The following is a 21,013-nucleotide window of genomic DNA, read 5'->3' on the forward strand; positions in this document are numbered from 1 at the left end:
AAAAAAAGAACAATATTTTTATTGTTTGTGTAGCACACTTTGAGGGTGTCACCACCCTTTAACAGACAGACGCACGGTTGTCGCTGCTGCTTTAAGGATGCAGGTGCGGCTACAGCCCACACATTTCACAAAGACAGAAAAAAAAGAAGAATATTTTTATTGTTTGTGTAGCACACTTTGAGGGTGTCACCACCCTTTAACAGACAGACGCACGCTTGTCGCTGCTGCTTTAAGGATGCAGGTGCGGCTACAGCCCACACATTTCACAAAGACAGAAAAAAAAAGAACAATATTTTTATTGTTTGTGTAGCACACTTTGAGGGTGTCACCACCCTTTAACAGACAGACGCACGCTTGTCGCTGATGCTTTAAGGAAGCAGGTGCGGCTACAGCCCACACAATTCACAAAGACAGAAAAAAAAGAAGAATATTTTTATTGTTTGTGTAGCACACTTTGAGGGTGTCACCACCCTTTAACAGACAGACGCACACTTGTCGCTGTTGCTTTAAGGATGCAAGTGCGGCTACATCGCACACAAGTCACAAACACAGAAAAAAAAGAAGAATATTTTTATTGTTTGTGTAGCACACTTTGAGGGTGTCACCACCCTTTAACAGACAGACGCACACTTGTCGCTGTTGCTTTAAGGATGCAAGTGCGGCTACATCGCACACAAGTCACAAACACATAAAAAAAATAGTTTTTTATTTTTTGGAGCACTTTGAAAGTTACACCACCCTTTAACAGACAGACGCACGCTTGTCGCTGCTGCTTTGAGGATGCAGGTGCGGCTACAGCCCACACATTTCACAAAGACAGAAAAAAAAAGAAGAATATTTTTATTGTTTGTGTAGCACACTTTGAGGGTGTCACCACCCTTTAACAGACAGACGCACGCTTGTCGCAGCTGCTTTAATGAAGCAGGTGCGGCTACAGCCCACACATTTCACAAAGACAGAAAAAAAAAGAAGAATATTTTTATTGTTTGTGTAGCACACTTTGAGGGTGTCACCACCCTTTAACAGACAGACGCACGCTTGTCGCTGCTGCTTTGACAATGCAAGTGCAGCTACAGCCCACACAATTCACAAAGACAGAAAAAAAAGAACAATATTTTTATTGTTTGTGTAGCACACTTTGAGGGTTTCACCACCGTTTAACAGACAGACGCACGCTTGTCGCTGCTGCTTTGACAATGCAAGTGCAGCTACAGCCCACACAATTCTCAAAGACAGAAAAAAAAGAACAATATTTTTATTGTTTGTGTAGCACACTTTGAGGGTGTCACCACCCTTTAACAGACAGACGCACGCTTGTCAATGCTGCTTTGAGGATGCAAGTGCGGCTACAGCCCACACAATTCACAATGACAGAAAAAAAAGGAAAATATTTTTATTGTTTGTGTAGCACACTTTGAGGGTGTCACCACCCTTTAACAGACAGACGCACGCTTGTCGCTGCTGCTTTGAGGATGCAAGTGCGGCTACATTGCACACAAGTCACAAACACATTAAAAAAATAGTTTTTTATTTTTTGGAGCACTTTGAGAGTTACACCACCCTTTATCAGACAGACGCACACTTGTCGCTGCTGCTTTGAGGATGCAAGTGCGGCTACAGCCCACACAATTCACAAAGACAGAAAAAAAAAGTAGAATATTTTTATTGTTTGTGTAGCACACTTTGAGGGTGTCACCACCCTTTAACAGACAGATGCACGGTTGTCACTGCTGCTTTAAGGATGCAGGTGCGGCTACAGCCCACACATTTCACAAAGACAGAAAAAAAAGAACAATATTTTTATTGTTTGTGTAGCACACTTTGAGGGTGTCACCACCCTTTAACAGACAGACGCACACTTGTCGCTGTTGCTTTAAGGATGCAAGTGCGGCTACATCGCACACAAGTCACAAACACATAAAAAAAATAGTTTTTTATTTTTTGGAGCACTTTGAAAGTTACACCACCCTTTAACAGACAGACGCACGCTTGTCGCTGCTGCTTTGAGGATGCAGGTGCGGCTACAGCCCACACATTTCACAAAGACAGAAAAAAAAAGAAGAATATTTTTATTGTTTGTGTAGCACACTTTGAGGGTGTCACCACCCTTTAACAGACAGACGCACGCTTGTCGCAGCTGCTTTAATGAAGCAGGTGCGGCTACAGCCCACACATTTCACAAAGACAGAAAAAAAAGAAGAATATTTTTATTGTTTGTGTAGCACACTTTGAGGGTGTCACCACCCTTTAACAGACAGACGCACGCTTGTCGCTGCTGCTTTGACAATGCAAGTGCAGCTACAGCCCACACAATTCACAAAGACAGAAAAAAAAGAACAATATTTTTATTGTTTGTGTAGCACACTTTGAGGGTGTCACCACCCTTTAACAGACAGACGCACGCTTGTCGCTGCTGCTTTGACAATGCAAGTGCAGCTACAGCCCACACAATTCTCAAAGACAGAAAAAAAAGAAGAATATTTTTATTGTTTGTGTAGCACACTTTGAGGGTGTCACCACCCTTTAACAGACAGATGCACACTTGTCAATGCTGCTTTGAGGATGCAAGTGTGGCTACAGCCCACACAATTCACAAAGACAGAAAAAAAAAGAAGAATATTTTTATTGTTTGTGTAGCACACTTTGAGGGTGTCACCACCCTTTAACAGACAGACGCACGCTTGTCGCTGCTGCTTTGACAATGCAAGTGCAGCTACAGCCCACACAATTCACAAAGACAGAAAAAAAAGAACAATATTTTTATTGTTTGTGTAGCACACTTTGAGGGTGTCACCACCCTTTAACAGACAGACGCACGCTTGTCGCTGCTGCTTTGACAATGCAAGTGCAGCTACAGCCCACACAATTCTCAAAGACAGAAAAAAAAGAAGAATATTTTTATTGTTTGTGTAGCACACTTTGATGGTGTCACCACCCTTTAACAGACAGACGCACGCTTGTCAATGCTGCTTTGAGGATGCAAGTGTGGCTACAGCCCACACAATTCACAAAGACAGAAAAAAAAAGAAGAATATTTTTATTGTTTGTGTAGCACACTTTGAGGGTGTCACCACCCTTTAACAGACAGACGCACGCTTGTCGCTGCTGCTTTGAGGATGCAAGTGCGGCTACATTGCACACAAGTCACAAACACATTAAAAAAATAGTTTTTTATTTTTTGGAGCACTTTGAGAGTTACACCACCCTTTAACAGACAGACGCACACTTGTCGCTGCTGCTTTGAGGATGCAAGTGCGGCTACAGCCCACACAATTCACAAAGACAGAAAAAAAAGTAGAATATTTTTATTGTTTGTGTAGCACACTTTGAGGGTGTCACCACCCTTTAACAGACAGACGCACGCTTGTCGCTGCTGCTTTAAGGATGCAGGTGCGGCTACAGCCCACACATTTCACAAAGACAGAAAAAAAAGAACAATATTTTTATTGTTTGTGTAGCACACTTTGAGGGTGTCACCACCCTTTAACAGACAGACGCACGCTTGTCGCTGCTGCTTTAAGGATGCAGGTGCGGCTACAGCCCACACATTTCACAAAGACAGAAAAAAAAAGAACAATATTTTTATTGTTTGTGTAGCACACTTTGAGGGTGTCACCACCCTTTAACAGACAGACGCACACTTGTCGCTGCTGCTTTAAGGAAGCAGGTGCGGCTACAGCCCACACATTTCACAAAGACAGAAAAAAAAAGAAGAATATTTTTATTGTTTGTGTAGCACACTTTGAGGGTGTCACCACCCTTTAACAGACAGACGCATGCTTGTCGCTGCTGCTCTAAGGATCCAGGTGCGGCTACAGCCCACACATTTCACAAAGATAGAAAAAAAAGAACAATATTTTTATTGTTTGTGTAGCACACTTTGAGGGTGTCACCACCCTTTAACAGACAGACGCACGCTTGTCGCTGCTGCTTTAAGGATGCAGGTGCGGCTACAGCCCACACATTTCACAAAGACAGAAAAAAAAAGAAGAATATTTTTATTGTTTGTGTAGCACACTTTGAGGGTGTCACCACCCTTTAACAGACAGACGCACGCTTGTCGCTGTTGCTTTGAGGATGCAAGTGCGGCTACATCGCACACAAGTCACAAACACATTAAAAAAAATAGTTTTTTATTTTTTGGAGCACTTTGAGAGTTACACCACCCTTTAACAGACAGACGCACGCTTGTCGCTGCTGCTTTGAGGATGCAAGTGCGGCTACAGCCCACACAATTGACAAAGACAGAAAAAAAGAACAATATTTTTATTGTTTGTGCAGCACACTTTGAGGGTGTCACCACCCTTTAACAGACAGACGCATGCTTGTCGCTGCTGCTTTGAGGATGCAAGTGCGGCTACAGCCCACACAATTCACAAAGACAGAAAAAAAAGAACAATATTTTTATTGTTTGTGTAGCACACTTTGAGGGTGTCACCACCCTTTAACAGACAGACGCACGCTTGTCGCTGCTGCTTTAAGGATGCAGGTGCGGCTACAGCCCACACATTTCACAAAGACAGAAAAAAAAAGAACAATATTTTTATTGTTTGTGAAGCACACTTTGAGGGTGTCACCACCCTTTAACAGACAGATGCACGCTTGTCGCTGCTGCTTTGAGGATGCAAGTGCGGCTACAGCCCACACAATTCACAAAGACAGAAAAAAAAGAACAATATTTTTATTGTTTGTGTAGCACACTTTGAGGGTGTCACCACCCTTTAACAGACAGACGCACGGTTGTCGCTGCTGCTTTAAGGATGCAGGTGCGGCTACAGCCCACACATTTCACAAAGACAGAAAAAAAGAAGAATATTTTTATTGTTTGTGTAGCACACTTTGAGGGTGTCACCACCCTTTAACAGACAGACGCACGCTTGTCGCTGCTGCTTTAAGGATGCAGGTGCGGCTACAGCCCACACATTTCACAAAGACAGAAAAAAAAAGAACAATATTTTTATTGTTTGTGTAGCACACTTTGAGGGTGTCACCACCCTTTAACAGACAGACGCATGCTTGTCGCTGATGCTTTAAGGAAGCAGGTGCGGCTACAGCCCACACATTTCACAAAGACAGAAAAAAAAAGAAGAATATTTTTATTGTTTGTGTAGCACACTTTGAGGGTGTCACCACCCTTTAACAGACAGACGCACGCTTGTCGCTGCTGCTTTGATGATGCAAGTGCAGCTACAGCCCACACAATTCACAAAGACAGAAAAAAAAGAAGAATATTTTTATTGTTTGTGTAGCACACTTTGAGGGTGTCACCACCCTTTAACAGACAGACGCACACTTGTCGCTGTTGCTTTGAGGATGCAAGTGCGGCTACATCGCACACAAGTCACAAACACATAAAAAAAATAGTTTTTTATTTTTTGGAGCACTATGAAAGTTACACCACCCTTTAACAGACAGACGCATGATTGTCGCTGCTGCTTTGAGGATGCAGGTGCGGCTACAGCCCACACATTTCACAAAGACAGAAAAAAAAAGAACAATATTTTTATTGTTTGTGTAGCACACTTTGAGGGTGTCACCACCCTTTAACAGACAGACGCACGCTTGTCGTAGCTGCTTTAATGAGGCAGGTGCGGCTACAGCCCACACATTTCACAAAGACAGAAAAAAAAAGAAGAATATATTTATTGTTTGTGTAGCACACTTTGAGGGTGTCACCACCCTTTAACAGACAGACGCACGCTTGTCGCTGCTGCTTTAAGGATGCAGGTGCGGCTACAGCCCACACATTTCACAAAGACAGAAAAAAAAAGAACAATATTTTTATTGTTTGTGTAGCACACTTTGAGGGTGTCACCACCCTTTAACAGACAGACGCATGCTTGTCGCTGATGCTTTAAGGATGCAGGTGCGGCTACAGCCCACACATTTCACAAAGACAGAAAAAAAAAGAAGAATATTTTTATTGTTTGTGTAGCACACTTTGAGGGTGTCACCACCCTTTAACAGACAGACGCACGCTTGTCGCTGCTGCTTTGACGATGCAAGTGCAGCTACAGCCCACACAATTCACAAAGACAGAAAAAAAAGAAGAATATTTTTATTGTTTGTGTAGCACACTTTGAGGGTGTCACCACCCTTTAACAGACAGACGCACACTTGTCGCTGTTGCTTTGAGGATGCAAGTGCGGCTACATCGCACACAAGTCACAAACACATAAAAAAAAAATTTTTTTATTTTTTGGAGCACTATGAAAGTTACACCACCCTTTAACAGACAGACGCACGCTTGTCGCTGCTGCTTTGAGGATGCAGGTGCGGCTACAGCCCACACATTTCACAAAGACAGAAAAAAAAAGAAGAATATTTTTATTGTTTGTGTAGCACACTTTGAGGGTGTCACCACCCTTTAACAGACAGACGCACGCTTGTCGCAGCTGCTTTAATGAAGCAGGTGCGGCTACAGCCCACACATTTCACAAAGACAGAAAAAAAAAGAAGAATATATTTATTGTTTGTGTAGCACACTTTGAGGGTGTCACCACCCTTTAACAGACAGACGCACGCTTGTCGCTGCTGCTTTGACAATGCAAGTGCAGCTACAGCCCACACAATTCACAAAGATAGAAAAAAAAGAACAATATTTTTATTGTTTGTGTAGCATACTTTGAGGGTGTCACCACCGTTTAACAGACAGACGCACGCTTGTCGCTGCTGCTTTAAGGATGCAGGTGCGGCTACAGCCCACACATTTCACAAAGACAGAAAAAAAAAGAAGAATATTTTTATTGTTTGTGTAGCACACTTTGAGGGTGTCACCACCCTTTAACAGACAGATGCACGCTTGTCGCTGCTGCTTTGAGGATGCAAGTGCGGCTACAGCCCACACAATTCACAAAGACAGAAAAAAAAGAACAATATTTTTATTGTTTGTGTAGCACACTTTGAGGGTGTCACCACCCTTTAACAGACAGACGCACGCTTGTCGCTGCTGCTTTAAGGATGCAGGTGCGGCTACAGCCCACACATTTCACAAAGACAGAAAAAAAAAGAACAATATTTTTATTGTTTGTGTAGCACACTTTGAGGGTGTCACCACCCTTTAACAGACAGACGCATGCTTGTCGCTGATGCTTTAAGGAAGCAGGTGCGGCTACAGCCCACACATTTCACAAAGACAGAAAAAAAAAAAGAATATTTTTATTGTTTGTGTAGCACACTTTGAGGGTGTCACCACCCTTTAACAGACAGACGCACGCTTGTCGCTGCCGCTTAGACGATGCAAGTGCAGCTACAGCCCACACAATTCACAAAGACAGAAAAAAAAGAAGAATATTTTTATTGTTTGAGTAGCACACTTTGAGGGTGTCACCACCCTTTAACAGACAGACGCACACTTGTCGCTGTTGATTTGAGGATGCAAGTGCGGCTACAGCCCACACAATTCACAAAGACAGAAAAAAAAAGAAGAATATTTTTATTGTTTGTGTAATACACTTTGAGGGTGTCACCACCCTTTAACAGACAGACGCACGCTTGTCGCTGCTGCTTTGACAATGCAAGTGCAGCTACAGCCCACACAATTCACAAAGATAGAAAAAAAAGAACAATATTTTTATTGTTTGTGTAGCATACTTTGAGGGTGTCACCACCGTTTAACAGACAGACGCACGCTTGTCGCTGCTGCTTTAAGGATGCAGGTGCGGCTACAGCCCACACATTTCACAAAGACAGAAAAAAAAAGAAGAATATTTTTATTGTTTGTGTAGCACACTTTGAGGGTGTCACCACCCTTTAACAGACAGACGCACGCTTGTCGCTGCTGCTTTGACAATGCAAGTGCAGCTACAGCCCACACAATTCACAAAGATAGAAAAAAAAGAACAATATTTTTATTGTTTGTGTAGCATACTTTGAGGGTGTCACCACCGTTTAACAGACAGACGCACGCTTGTCGCTGCTGCTTTAAGGATGCAGGTGCGGCTACAGCCCACACATTTCACAAAGACAGAAAAAAAAAGAAGAATATTTTTATTGTTTGTGTAGCACACTTTGAGGGTGTCACCACCCTTTAACAGACAGATGCACGCTTGTCGCTGCTGCTTTGAGGATGCAAGTGCGGCTACAGCCCACACAATTCACAAAGACAGAAAAAAAAGAACAATATTTTTATTGTTTGTGTAGCACACTTTGAGGGTGTCACCACCCTTTAACAGACAGACGCACGCTTGTCGCTGCTGCTTTGAGGATGCAAGTGCGCTACAGCCCACACAATTCACAAAGACAGAAAAAAAAAGAACAATATTTTTATTGTTTGTGTAGCACACTTTGAGGGTGTCACCACCCTTTAACAGACAGACGCACGCTTGTCGCTGCTGCTTTGAGGATGAAAGAGCGGCTACAGCCCACACAATTCACAAAGACAGAAAAAAAAAGAACAATATTTTTAACAGACAGACGCACGCTTGTCGCTGCTGCTTTGAGGATGCAAGTGCGCTACAGCCCACACATTTCACAAAGACAGAAAAAAAAAGAAGAATATTTTTATTGTTTGTGTAGCACACTTTGAGGGTGTCACCACCCTTTAACAGACAGACGCACGCTTGTCGCTGTTGCTTTGAGGATGCAAGTGCGGCTACATCGCACACAAGTCACAAACACATTAAAAAAAATAGTTTTTTATTTTTTGGAGCACTTTGAGAGTTACACCACCCTTTAACAGACAGACGCACGCTTGTCGCTGCTGCTTTGAGGATGCAAGTGCGGCTACAGCCCACACAATTGACAAAGACAGAAAAAAAGAACAATATTTTTATTGTTTGTGCAGCACACTTTGAGGGTGTCACCACCCTTTAACAGACAGACGCACGCTTGTCGCTGCTGCTTTGAGGATGCAAGTGCGGCTACAGCCCACACAATTCACAAAGACAGAAAAAAAAGAACAATATTTTTATTGTTTGTGTAGCACACTTTGAGGGTGTCACCACCCTTTAACAGACAGACGCACGCTTGTCGCTGCTGCTTTAAGGATGCAGGTGCGGCTACTGCCCACACATTTCACAAAGACAGAAAAAAAAAGAACAATATTTTTATTGTTTGTGAAGCACACTTTGAGGGTGTCACCACCCTTTAACAGACAGATGCACGCTTGTCGCTGCTGCTTTGAGGATGCAAGTGCGGCTACAGCCCACACAATTCACAAAGACAGAAAAAAAAGAACAATATTTTTATTGTTTGTGTAGCACACTTTGAGGGTGTCACCACCCTTTAACAGACAGACGCACGGTTGTCGCTGCTGCTTTAAGGATGCAGGTGCGGCTACAGCCCACACATTTCACAAAGACAGAAAAAAAAGAAGAATATTTTTATTGTTTGTGTAGCACACTTTGAGGGTGTCACCACCCTTTAACAGACAGATGCACGCTTGTCGCTGCTGCTTTAAGGATGCAGGTGCGGCTACAGCCCACACATTTCACAAAGACAGAAAAAAAAAGAACAATATTTTTATTGTTTGTGTAGCACACTTTGAGGGTGTCACCACCCTTTAACAGACAGACGCATGCTTGTCGCTGATGCTTTAAGGAAGCAGGTGCGGCTACAGCCCACACATTTCACAAAGACAGAAAAAAAAAGAAGAATATTTTTATTGTTTGTGTAGCACACTTTGAGGGTGTCACCACCCTTTAACAGACAGACGCACGCTTGTCGCTGCTGCTTTGACGATGCAAGTGCAGCTACAGCCCACACAATTCACAAAGACAGAAAAAAAAGAAGAATATTTTTATTGTTTGTGTAGCACACTTTGAGGGTGTCACCACCCTTTAACAGACAGACGCACACTTGTCGCTGTTGCTTTGAGGATGCAAGTGCGGCTACATCGCACACAAGTCACAAACACATAAAAAAAATAGTTTTTTATTTTTTGGAGCACTATGAAAGTTACACCACCCTTTAACAGACAGACGCACGCTTGTCGCTGCTGCTTTGAGGATGCAGGTGCGGCTACAGCCCACACATTTCACAAAGACAGAAAAAAAAAGAAGAATATTTTTATTGTTTGTGTAGCACACTTTGAGGGTGTCACCACCCTTTAACAGACAGACGCACGCTTGTCGCAGCTGCTTTAATGAAGCAGGTGCGGCTACAGCCCACACATTTCACAAAGACAGAAAAAAAAAGAAGAATATATTTATTGTTTGTGTAGCACACTTTGAGGGTGTCACCACCCTTTAACAGACAGACGCACGCTTGTCGCTGCTGCTTTAAGGATGCAGGTGCGGCTACAGCCCACACATTTCACAAAGACAGAAAAAAAAAGAACAATATTTTTATTGTTTGTGTAGCACACTTTGAGGGTGTCACCACCCTTTAACAGACAGACGCATGCTTGTCGCTGATGCTTTAAGGAAGCAGGTGCGGCTACAGCCCACACATTTCACAAAGACAGAAAAAAAAAGAAGAATATTTTTATTGTTTGTGTAGCACACTTTGAGGGTGTCACCACCCTTTAACAGACAGACGCACGCTTGTCGCTGCTGCTTTGATGATGCAAGTGCAGCTACAGCCCACACAATTCACAAAGACAGAAAAAAAAGAAGAATATTTTTATTGTTTGTGTAGCACACTTTGAGGGTGTCACCACCCTTTAACAGACAGACGCACACTTGTCGCTGTTGCTTTGAGGATGCAAGTGCGGCTACATCGCACACAAGTCACAAACACATAAAAAAAATAGTTTTTTATTTTTTGGAGCACTATGAAAGTTACACCACCCTTTAACAGACAGACGCACGCTTGTCGCTGCTGCTTTCAGGATGCAGGTGCGGCTACAGCCCACACATTTCACAAAGACAGAAAAAAAAAGAAGAATATTTTTATTGTTTGTGTAGCACACTTTGAGGGTGTCACCACCCTTTAACAGACAGACGCACGCTTGTCGCTGCTGCTTTAATGAAGCAGGTGCGGCTACAGCCCACACATTTCACAAAGACAGAAAAAAAAAGAAGAATATATTTATTGTTTGTGTAGCACACTTTGAGGGTGTCACCACCCTTTAACAGACAGACGCACGCTTGTCGCTGCTGCTTTGACAATGCAAGTGCAGCTACAGCCCACACAATTCACAAAGATAGAAAAAAAAGAACAATATTTTTATTGTTTGTGTAGCATACTTTGAGGGTGTCACCACCGTTTAACAGACAGACGCACGCTTGTCGCTGCTGCTTTAAGGATGCAGGTGCGGCTACAGCCCACACATTTCACAAAGACAGAAAAAAAAAGAAGAATATTTTTATTGTTTGTGTAGCACACTTTGAGGGTGTCACCACCCTTTAACAGACAGATGCACGCTTGTCGCTGCTGCTTTGAGGATGCAAGTGCGGCTACAGCCCACACAGTTCACAAAGACAGAAAAAAAAGAACAATATTTTTATTGTTTGTGTAGCACACTTTGAGGGTGTCACCACCCTTTAACAGACAGACGCACGCTTGTCGCTGCTGCTTTAAGGATGCAGGTGCGGCTACAGCCCACACATTTCACAAAGACAGAAAAAAAAAGAACAATATTTTTATTGTTTGTGTAGCACACTTTGAGGGTGTCACCACCCTTTAACAGACAGACGCATGCTTGTCGCTGATGCTTTAAGGAAGCAGGTGCGGCTACAGCCCACACATTTCACAAAGACAGAAAAAAAAAGAAGAATATTTTTATTGTTTGTGTAGCACACTTTGAGGGTGTCACCACCCTTTAACAGACAGACGCACGCTTGTCGCTGCCGTTTCGACGATGCAAGTGCAGCTACAGCCCACACAATTCACAAAGACAGAAAAAAAGAAGAATATTTTTATTGTTTGAGTAGCACACTTTGAGGGTGTCACCACCCTTTAACAGACAGACGCACACTTGTCGCTGTTGATTTGAGGATGCAAGTGCGGCTACATCGCACACAAGTCACAAACACATAAAAAAAATAGTTTTTTATTTTTTGGAGCACTATGAAAGTTACACCACCCTTTAACAGACAGACGCACGCTTGTCGCTGCTGCTTTGAGGATGCAGGTGCGGCTACAGCCCACACATTTCACAAAGACAGAAAAAAAAAGAAGAATATTTTTATTGTTTGTGTAGCACACTTTGAGGGTGTCACCACCCTTTAACAGACAGACACACGCTTGTCGCAGCTGCTTTAATGAAGCAGGTGCGGCTACAGCCCACACATTTCACAAAGACAGAAAAAAAAAGAAGAATATTTTTATTGTTTGTGTAGCACACTTTGAGGGTGTCACCACCCTTTAACAGACAGACGCACGCTTGTCGCTGCTGCTTTGACAATGCAAGTGCAGCTACAGCCCACACAATTCACAAAGATAGAAAAAAAAGAACAATATTTTTATTGTTTGTGTAGCATACTTTGAGGGTGTCACCACCGTTTAACAGACAGACGCACGCTTGTCACTGCTGCTTTAAGGATGCAGGTGCGGCTACAGCCCACACATTTCACAAAGACAGAAAAAAAAAGAAGAATATTTTTATTGTTTGTGTAGCACACTTTGAGGGTGTCACCACCCTTTAACAGACAGATGCACGCTTGTCGCTGCTGCTTTGAGGATGCAAGTGCGGCTACAGCCCACACAATTCACAAAGACAGAAAAAAAAGAACAATATTTTTATTGTTTGTGTAGCACACTTTGAGGGTGTCACCACCCTTTAACAGACAGACGCACGCTTGTCGCTGCTGCTTTGAGGATGCAAGTGCGCTACAGCCCACACAATTCACAAAGACAGAAAAAAAAGAACAATATTTTTATTGTTTGTGTAGCACACTTTGAGGGTGTCACCACCCTTTAACAGACAGACGCACGCTTGTCGCTGCTGCTTTGAGGATGCAAGAGCGGCTACAGCCCACACAATTCACAAAGACAGAAAAAAAAAGAACAATATTTTTAACAGACAGACGCACGCTTGTCGCTGCTGCTTTGAGGATGCAAGTGCAGCTACAGCCCACACAATTCACAAAGACAGAAAAAAAAGAAGACTATTTTTATTGTTTGTGTAGCACACTTTGAGGGTGTCACCACCCTTTAACAGACAGATGCACGCTTGTCGCTGCTGCTTTGAGGATGCAAGTGCGGCTACAGCCCACACAATTCACAAAGACAGAAAAAAAAGAACAATATTTTTATTGTTTGTGTAGCACACTTTGAGGGTGTCACCACCCTTTAACAGACAGACGCACGCTTGTCGCTGCTGCTTTAAGTATCCAGGTGCGGCTACAGCCAACACATTTCACAAAGACAGAAAAAAAAAGAACAATATTTTTATTGTTTGTGTAGCACACTTTGAGGGTGTCAACACCGTTTAACAGACAGATGCACGCTTGTCGCTGCTGCTTTAAGGATGCAGGTGCGGCTACAGCCCACACATTTCACAAAGACAGAAAAAAAAAGAAGAATATTTTTATTGTTTGTGTAGCACACTTTGAGGGTGTCACCACCCTTTAACAGACAGACGCATGCTTGTCGCTGCTGCTTTGAGGATGCAAGTGCAGCTACAGCCCACAAAATTCACAAAGACAGAAAAAAAAGAAGAATATTTTTATTGTTTGTGTAGCACACTTTGAGGGTGTCACCACCCTTTAACAGACAGACGCACGCTTGTCGCTGCTGCTTTGAGGATGCAAGTGCGGCTACAGCCCACACAATTCACAAAGACAGAAAAAAACAGAACAATATTTTTAACAGACAGACGCACGCTTGTCGCTGCTACTTTGAGGATGCAAGTGCAGCTACAGCCCACACAATTCACAAAGACAGAAAAAAAGAAGAATATTTTTATTGTTTGTGTAGCACACTTTGAGGGTGTCACCACCCTTTAACACACAATTCACAAAGACAGAAAAAAAAAGAACAATAATTTTATTGTTTGTGTAGCACACTTTGAGGGTGTCACCACCCTTTAACAGACAGACGCACGCTTGTCGCTGCTACTTTGAGGATGCAAGTGCGGCTACAGCCCACACAATTCACAAAGACAGAAAAAAAAAAGAACAATATTTTTAACAGACAGATGCACGCTTGTCGCTGCTGCTTTGAGGATGCAAGTGCAGCTACAGCCCACACAATTCACAAAGACAGAAAAAAAAGAAGAATATTTTTATTGTTTGTGTAGCACACTTTGAGGGTGTCACCACCCTTTAACAGACAGATGCACGCTTGTCGCTGCTGCTTTGAGGATGCAAGTGCGGCTACAGCCCACACAATTCACAAAGACAGAAAAAAAAGAACAATATTTTTATTGTTTGTGTAGCACACTTTGAGGGTGTCACCACCCTTTAACAGACAGACGCATGCTTGTCGCTGCTGCTTTAAGGATCCAGGTGCGGCTACAGCCCACACATTTCACAAAGACAGAAAAAAAAAGAACAATATTTTTAATGTTTGTGTAGCACACTTTGAGGGTGTCACCACACTTTAACAGACAGACGCACGCTTGTTGCTGCTGCTTTAAGGATGCAGGTGCGGCTACAGCCCACACATTTCACAAAGACAGAAAAAAAAGAAGAATATTTTTATTGTTTGTGTAGCACACTTTGAGGGTGTCACCACCCTTTAACAGACAGACGCACGCTTGTCGCTGTTGCTTTCAGGATGCAAGTGCGGCTACATCGCACACAAGTCACAAACACATTAAAAAAAATAGTTTTTTATTTTTTGGAGCACTTTGAGAGTTACACCACCCTTTAACAGACAGACGCACGCTTGTCGCAGCTGCTTTAATGAACCAGGTGCGGCTACAGCCCACACATTTCACAAAGACAGAAAAAAAAAGAAGAATATTTTTATTGTTTGTGTAGCACACTTTGAGGGTGTCACCACCCTTTAACAGACAGACGCACGCTTGTCGCTGCTGCTTTGACAATGCAAGTGCAGCTACAGCCCACACAATTCACAAAGATAGAAAAAAAAGAACAATATTTTTATTGTTTGTGTAGCATACTTTGAGGGTGTCACCACCGTTTAACAGACAGACGCACGCTTGTCACTGCTGCTTTAAGGATGCAGGTGCGGCTACAGCCCACACATTTCACAAAGACAGAAAAAAAAAGAAGAATATTTTTATTGTTTGTGTAGCACACTTTGAGGGTGTCACCACCCTTTAACAGACAGATGCACGCTTGTCGCTGCTGCTTTGAGGATGCAAGTGCGGCTACAGCCCACACAATTCACAAAGACAGAAAAAAAAGAACAATATTTTTATTGTTTGTGTAGCACACTTTGAGGGTGTCACCACCCTTTAACAGACAGACGCACGCTTGTCGCTGCTGCTTTGAGGATGCAAGTGCGCTACAGCCCACACAATTCACAAAGACAGAAAAAAAAAGAACAATATTTTTATTGTTTGTGTAGCACACTTTGAGGGTGTCACCACCCTTTAACAGACAGACGCACGCTTGTCGCTGCTGCTTTGAGGATGCAAGAGCGGCTACAGCCCACACAATTCACAAAGACAGAAAAAAAAAGAACAATATTTTTAACAGACAGACGCACGCTTGTCGCTGCTGCTTTGAGGATGCAAGTGCAGCTACAGCCCACACAATTCACAAAGACAGAAAAAAAAGAAGACTATTTTTATTGTTTGTGTAGCACACTTTGAGGGTGTCACCACCCTTTAACAGACAGATGCACGCTTGTCGCTGCTGCTTTGAGGATGCAAGTGCGGCTACAGCCCACACAATTCACAAAGACAGAAAAAAAAGAACAATATTTTTATTGTTTGTGTAGCACACTTTGAGGGTGTCACCACCCTTTAACAGACAGACGCACGCTTGTCGCTGCTGCTTTAAGTATCCAGGTGCGGCTACAGCCAACACATTTCACAAAGACAGAAAAAAAAGAACAATATTTTTATTGTTTGTGTAGCACACTTTGAGGGTGTCAACACCGTTTAACAGACAGACGCACGCTTGTCGCTGCTGCTTTAAGGATGCAGGTGCGGCTACAGCCCACACATTTCACAAAGACAGAAAAAAAAAGAAGAATATTTTTATTGTTTGTGTAGCACACTTTGAGGGTGTCACCACCCTTTAACAGACAGATGCACGCTTGTCGCTGCTGCTTTGAGGATGCAAGTGCGGCTACAGCCCACACAGTTCACAAAGACAGAAAAAAAAGAACAATATTTTTATTGTTTGTGTAGCACACTTTGAGGGTGTCACCACCCTTTAACAGACAGACGCACGCTTGTCGCTGCTGCTTTAAGGATGCAGGTGCGGCTACAGCCCACACATTTCACAAAGACAGAAAAAAAAAGAACAATATTTTTATTGTTTGTGTAGCACACTTTGAGGGTGTCACCACCCTTTAACAGACAGACGCATGCTTGTCGCTGATGCTTTAAGGAAGCAGGTGCGGCTACAGCCCACACATTTCACAAAGACAGAAAAAAAAAGAAGAATATTTTTATTGTTTGTGTAGCACACTTTGAGGGTGTCACCACCCTTTAACAGACAGACGCACGCTTGTCGCTGCCGTTTCGACGATGCAAGTGCAGCTACAGCCCACACAATTCACAAAGACAGAAAAAAAGAAGAATATTTTTATTGTTTGAGTAGCACACTTTGAGGGTGTCACCACCCTTTAACAGACAGACGCACACTTGTCGCTGTTGATTTGAGGATGCAAGTGCGGCTACATCGCACACAAGTCACAAACACATAAAAAAAATAGTTTTTTATTTTTTGGAGCACTATGAAAGTTACACCACCCTTTAACAGACAGACGCACGCTTGTCGCTGCTGCTTTGAGGATGCAGGTGCGGCTACAGCCCACACATTTCACAAAGACAGAAAAAAAAAGAAGAATATTTTTATTGTTTGTGTAGCACACTTTGAGGGTGTCACCACCCTTTAACAGACAGACACACGCTTGTCGCAGCTGCTTTAATGAAGCAGGTGCGGCTACAGCCCACACATTTCACAAAGACAGAAAAAAAAAGAAGAATATTTTTATTGTTTGTGTAGCACACTTTGAGGGTGTCACCACCCTTTAACAGACAGACGCACGCTTGTCGCTGCTGCTTTGACAATGCAAGTGCAGCTACAGCCCACACAATTCACAAAGATAGAAAAAAAAGAACAATATTTTTATTGTTTGTGTAGCATACTTTGAGGGTGTCACCACCGTTTAACAGACAGACGCACGCTTGTCACTGCTGCTTTAAGGATGCAGGTGCGGCTACAGCCCACACATTTCACAAAGACAGAAAAAAAAAGAAGAATATTTTTATTGTTTGTGTAGCACACTTTGAGGGTGTCACCACCCTTTAACAGACAGATGCACGCTTGTCGCTGCTGCTTTGAGGATGCAAGTGCGGCTACAGCCCACACAATTCACAAAGACAGAAAAAAAAGAACAATATTTTTATTGTTTGTGTAGCACACTTTGAGGGTGTCACCACCCTTTAACAGACAGACGCACGCTTGTCGCTGCTGCTTTGAGGATGCAAGTGCGCTACAGCCCACACAATTCACAAAGACAGAAAAAAAAGAACAATATTTTTATTGTTTGTGTAGCACACTTTGAGGGTGTCACCACCCTTTAACAGACAGACGCACGCTTGTCGCTGCTGCTTTGAGGATGCAAGAGCGGCTACAGCCCACACAATTCACAAAGACAGAAAAAAAAAGAACAATATTTTTAACAGACAGACGCACGCTTGTCGCTGCTGCTTTGAGGATGCAAGTGCAGCTACAGCCCACACAATTCACAAAGACAGAAAAAAAAGAAGACTATTTTTATTGTTTGTGTAGCACACTTTGAGGGTGTCACCACCCTTTAACAGACAGATGCACGCTTGTCGCTGCTGCTTTGAGGATGCAAGTGCGGCTACAGCCCACACAATTCACAAAGACAGAAAAAAAAGAACAATATTTTTATTGTTTGTGTAGCACACTTTGAGGGTGTCACCACCCTTTAACAGACAGACGCACGCTTGTCGCTGCTGCTTTAAGTATCCAGGTGCGGCTACAGCCAACACATTTCACAAAGACAGAAAAAAAAAGAACAATATTTTTATTGTTTGTGTAGCACACTTTGAGGGTGTCAACACCGTTTAACAGACAGATGCACGCTTGTCGCTGCTGCTTTAAGGATGCAGGTGCGGCTACAGCCCACACATTTCACAAAGACAGAAAAAAAAAGAAGAATATTTTTATTGTTTGTGTAGCACACTTTGAGGGTGTCACCACCCTTTAACAGACAGACGCATGCTTGTCGCTGCTGCTTTGAGGATGCAAGTGCAGCTACAGCCCACAAAATTCACAAAGACAGAAAAAAAAGAAGAATATTTTTATTGTTTGTGTAGCACACTTTGAGGGTGTCACCACCCTTTAACAGACAGACGCACGCTTGTCGCTGCTGCTTTGAGGATGCAAGTGCGGCTACAGCCCACACAATTCACAAAGACAGAAAAAAACAGAACAATATTTTTAACAGACAGACGCACGCTTGTCGCTGCTACTTTGAGGATGCAAGTGCAGCTACAGCCCACACAATTCACAAAGACAGAAAAAAAGAAGAATATTTTTATTGTTTGTGTAGCACACTTTGAGGGTGTCACCACCCTTTAACACACAATTCACAAAGACAGAAAAAAAAAGAACAATAATTTTATTGTTTGTGTAGCACACTTTGAGGGTGTCACCACCCTTTAACAGACAGACGCACGCTTGTCGCTGCTACTTTGAGGATGCAAGTGCGGCTACAGCCCACACAATTCACAAAGACAGAAAAAAAAAAGAACAATATTTTTAACAGACAGATGCACGCTTGTCGCTGCTGCTTTGAGGATGCAAGTGCAGCTACAGCCCACACAATTCACAAAGACAGAAAAAAAAGAAGAATATTTTTATTGTTTGTGTAGCACACTTTGAGGGTGTCACCACCCTTTAACAGACAGATGCACGCTTGTCGCTGCTGCTTTGAGGATGCAAGTGCGGCTACAGCCCACACAATTCACAAAGACAGAAAAAAAAGAACAATATTTTTATTGTTTGTGTAGCACACTTTGAGGGTGTCACCACCCTTTAACAGACAGACGCATGCTTGTCGCTGCTGCTTTAAGGATCCAGGTGCGGCTACAGCCCACACATTTCACAAAGACAGAAAAAAAAAGAACAATATTTTTAATGTTTGTGTAGCACACTTTGAGGGTGTCACCACACTTTAACAGACAGACGCACGCTTGTTGCTGCTGCTTTAAGGATGCAGGTGCGGCTACAGCCCACACATTTCACAAAGACAGAAAAAAAAGAAGAATATTTTTATTGTTTGTGTAGCACACTTTGAGGGTGTCACCACCCTTTAACAGACAGACGCACGCTTGTCGCTGTTGCTTTCAGGATGCAAGTGCGGCTACATCGCACACAAGTCACAAACACATTAAAAAAAATAGTTTTTTATTTTTTGGAGCACTTTGAGAGTTACACCACCCTTTAACAGACAGACGCACGCTTGTCGCAGCTGCTTTAATGAACCAGGTGCGGCTACAGCCCACACATTTCACAAAGACAGAAAAAAAAAGAAGAATATTTTTATTGTTTGTGTAGCACACTTTGAGGGTGTCACCACCCTTTAACAGACAGACGCACGCTTGTCGCTGCTGCTTTGACAATGCAAGTGCAGCTACAGCCCACACAATTCACAAAGATAGAAAAAAAAGAACAATATTTTTATTGTTTGTGTAGCATACTTTGAGGGTGTCACCACCGTTTAACAGACAGACGCACGCTTGTCACTGCTGCTTTAAGGATGCAGGTGCGGCTACAGCCCACACATTTCACAAAGACAGAAAAAAAAAGAAGAATATTTTTATTGTTTGTGTAGCACACTTTGAGGGTGTCACCACCCTTTAACAGACAGATGCACGCTTGTCGCTGCTGCTTTGAGGATGCAAGTGCGGCTACAGCCCACACAATTCACAAAGACAGAAAAAAAAGAACAATATTTTTATTGTTTGTGTAGCACACTTTGAGGGTGTCACCACCCTTTAACAGACAGACGCACGCTTGTCGCTGCTGCTTTGAGGATGCAAGTGCGCTACAGCCCACACAATTCACAAAGACAGAAAAAAAAAGAACAATATTTTTATTGTTTGTGTAGCACACTTTGAGGGTGTCACCACCCTTTAACAGACAGACGCACGCTTGTCGCTGCTGCTTTGAGGATGCAAGAGCGGCTACAGCCCACACAATTCACAAAGACAGAAAAAAAAAGAACAATATTTTTAACAGACAGACGCACGCTTGTCGCTGCTGCTTTGAGGATGCAAGTGCAGCTACAGCCCACACAATTCACAAAGACAGAAAAAAAAGAAGACTATTTTTATTGTTTGTGTAGCACACTTTGAGGGTGTCACCACCCTTTAACAGACAGATGCACGCTTGTCGCTGCTGCTTTGAGGATGCAAGTGCGGCTACAGCCCACACAATTCACAAAGACAGAAAAAAAAGAACAATATTTTTATTGTTTGTGTAGCACACTTTGAGGGTGTCACCACCCTTTAACAGACAGACGCACGCTTGTCGCTGCTGCTTTAAGTATCCAGGTGCGGCTACAGCCAACACATTTCACAAAGACAGAAAAAAAAGAACAATATTTTTATTGTTTGTGTAGCACACTTTGAGGGTGTCAACACCGTTTAACAGACAGACGCACGCTTGTCGCTGCTGCTTTAAGGATGCAGGTGCGGCTACAGCCCACACATTTCACAAAGACAGAAAAAAAAAGAAGAATATTTTTATTGTTTGTGTAGCACACTTTGAGGGTGTCACCACCCTTTAACAGACAGACGCACGCTTGTCGCTGCTGCTTTGAGGATGCAAGTGCAGCTACAGCCCACAAAATTCACAAAGACAGAAAAAAAAGAAGAATATTTTTATTGTTTGTGTAGCACACTTTGAGGGTGTCACCACCCTTTAACAGACAGACGCACGCTTGTCGCTGCTGCTTTGAGGATGCAAGTGCGGCTACAGCCCACACAATTCACAAAGACAGAAAA

This window comes from Taudactylus pleione, unplaced genomic scaffold (assembly GCF_031769625.1).
Source record: "Taudactylus pleione unplaced genomic scaffold, aTauple2 ptg000225l, whole genome shotgun sequence".
Lineage (NCBI taxonomy): Eukaryota > Metazoa > Chordata > Amphibia > Anura > Myobatrachidae > Taudactylus > Taudactylus pleione.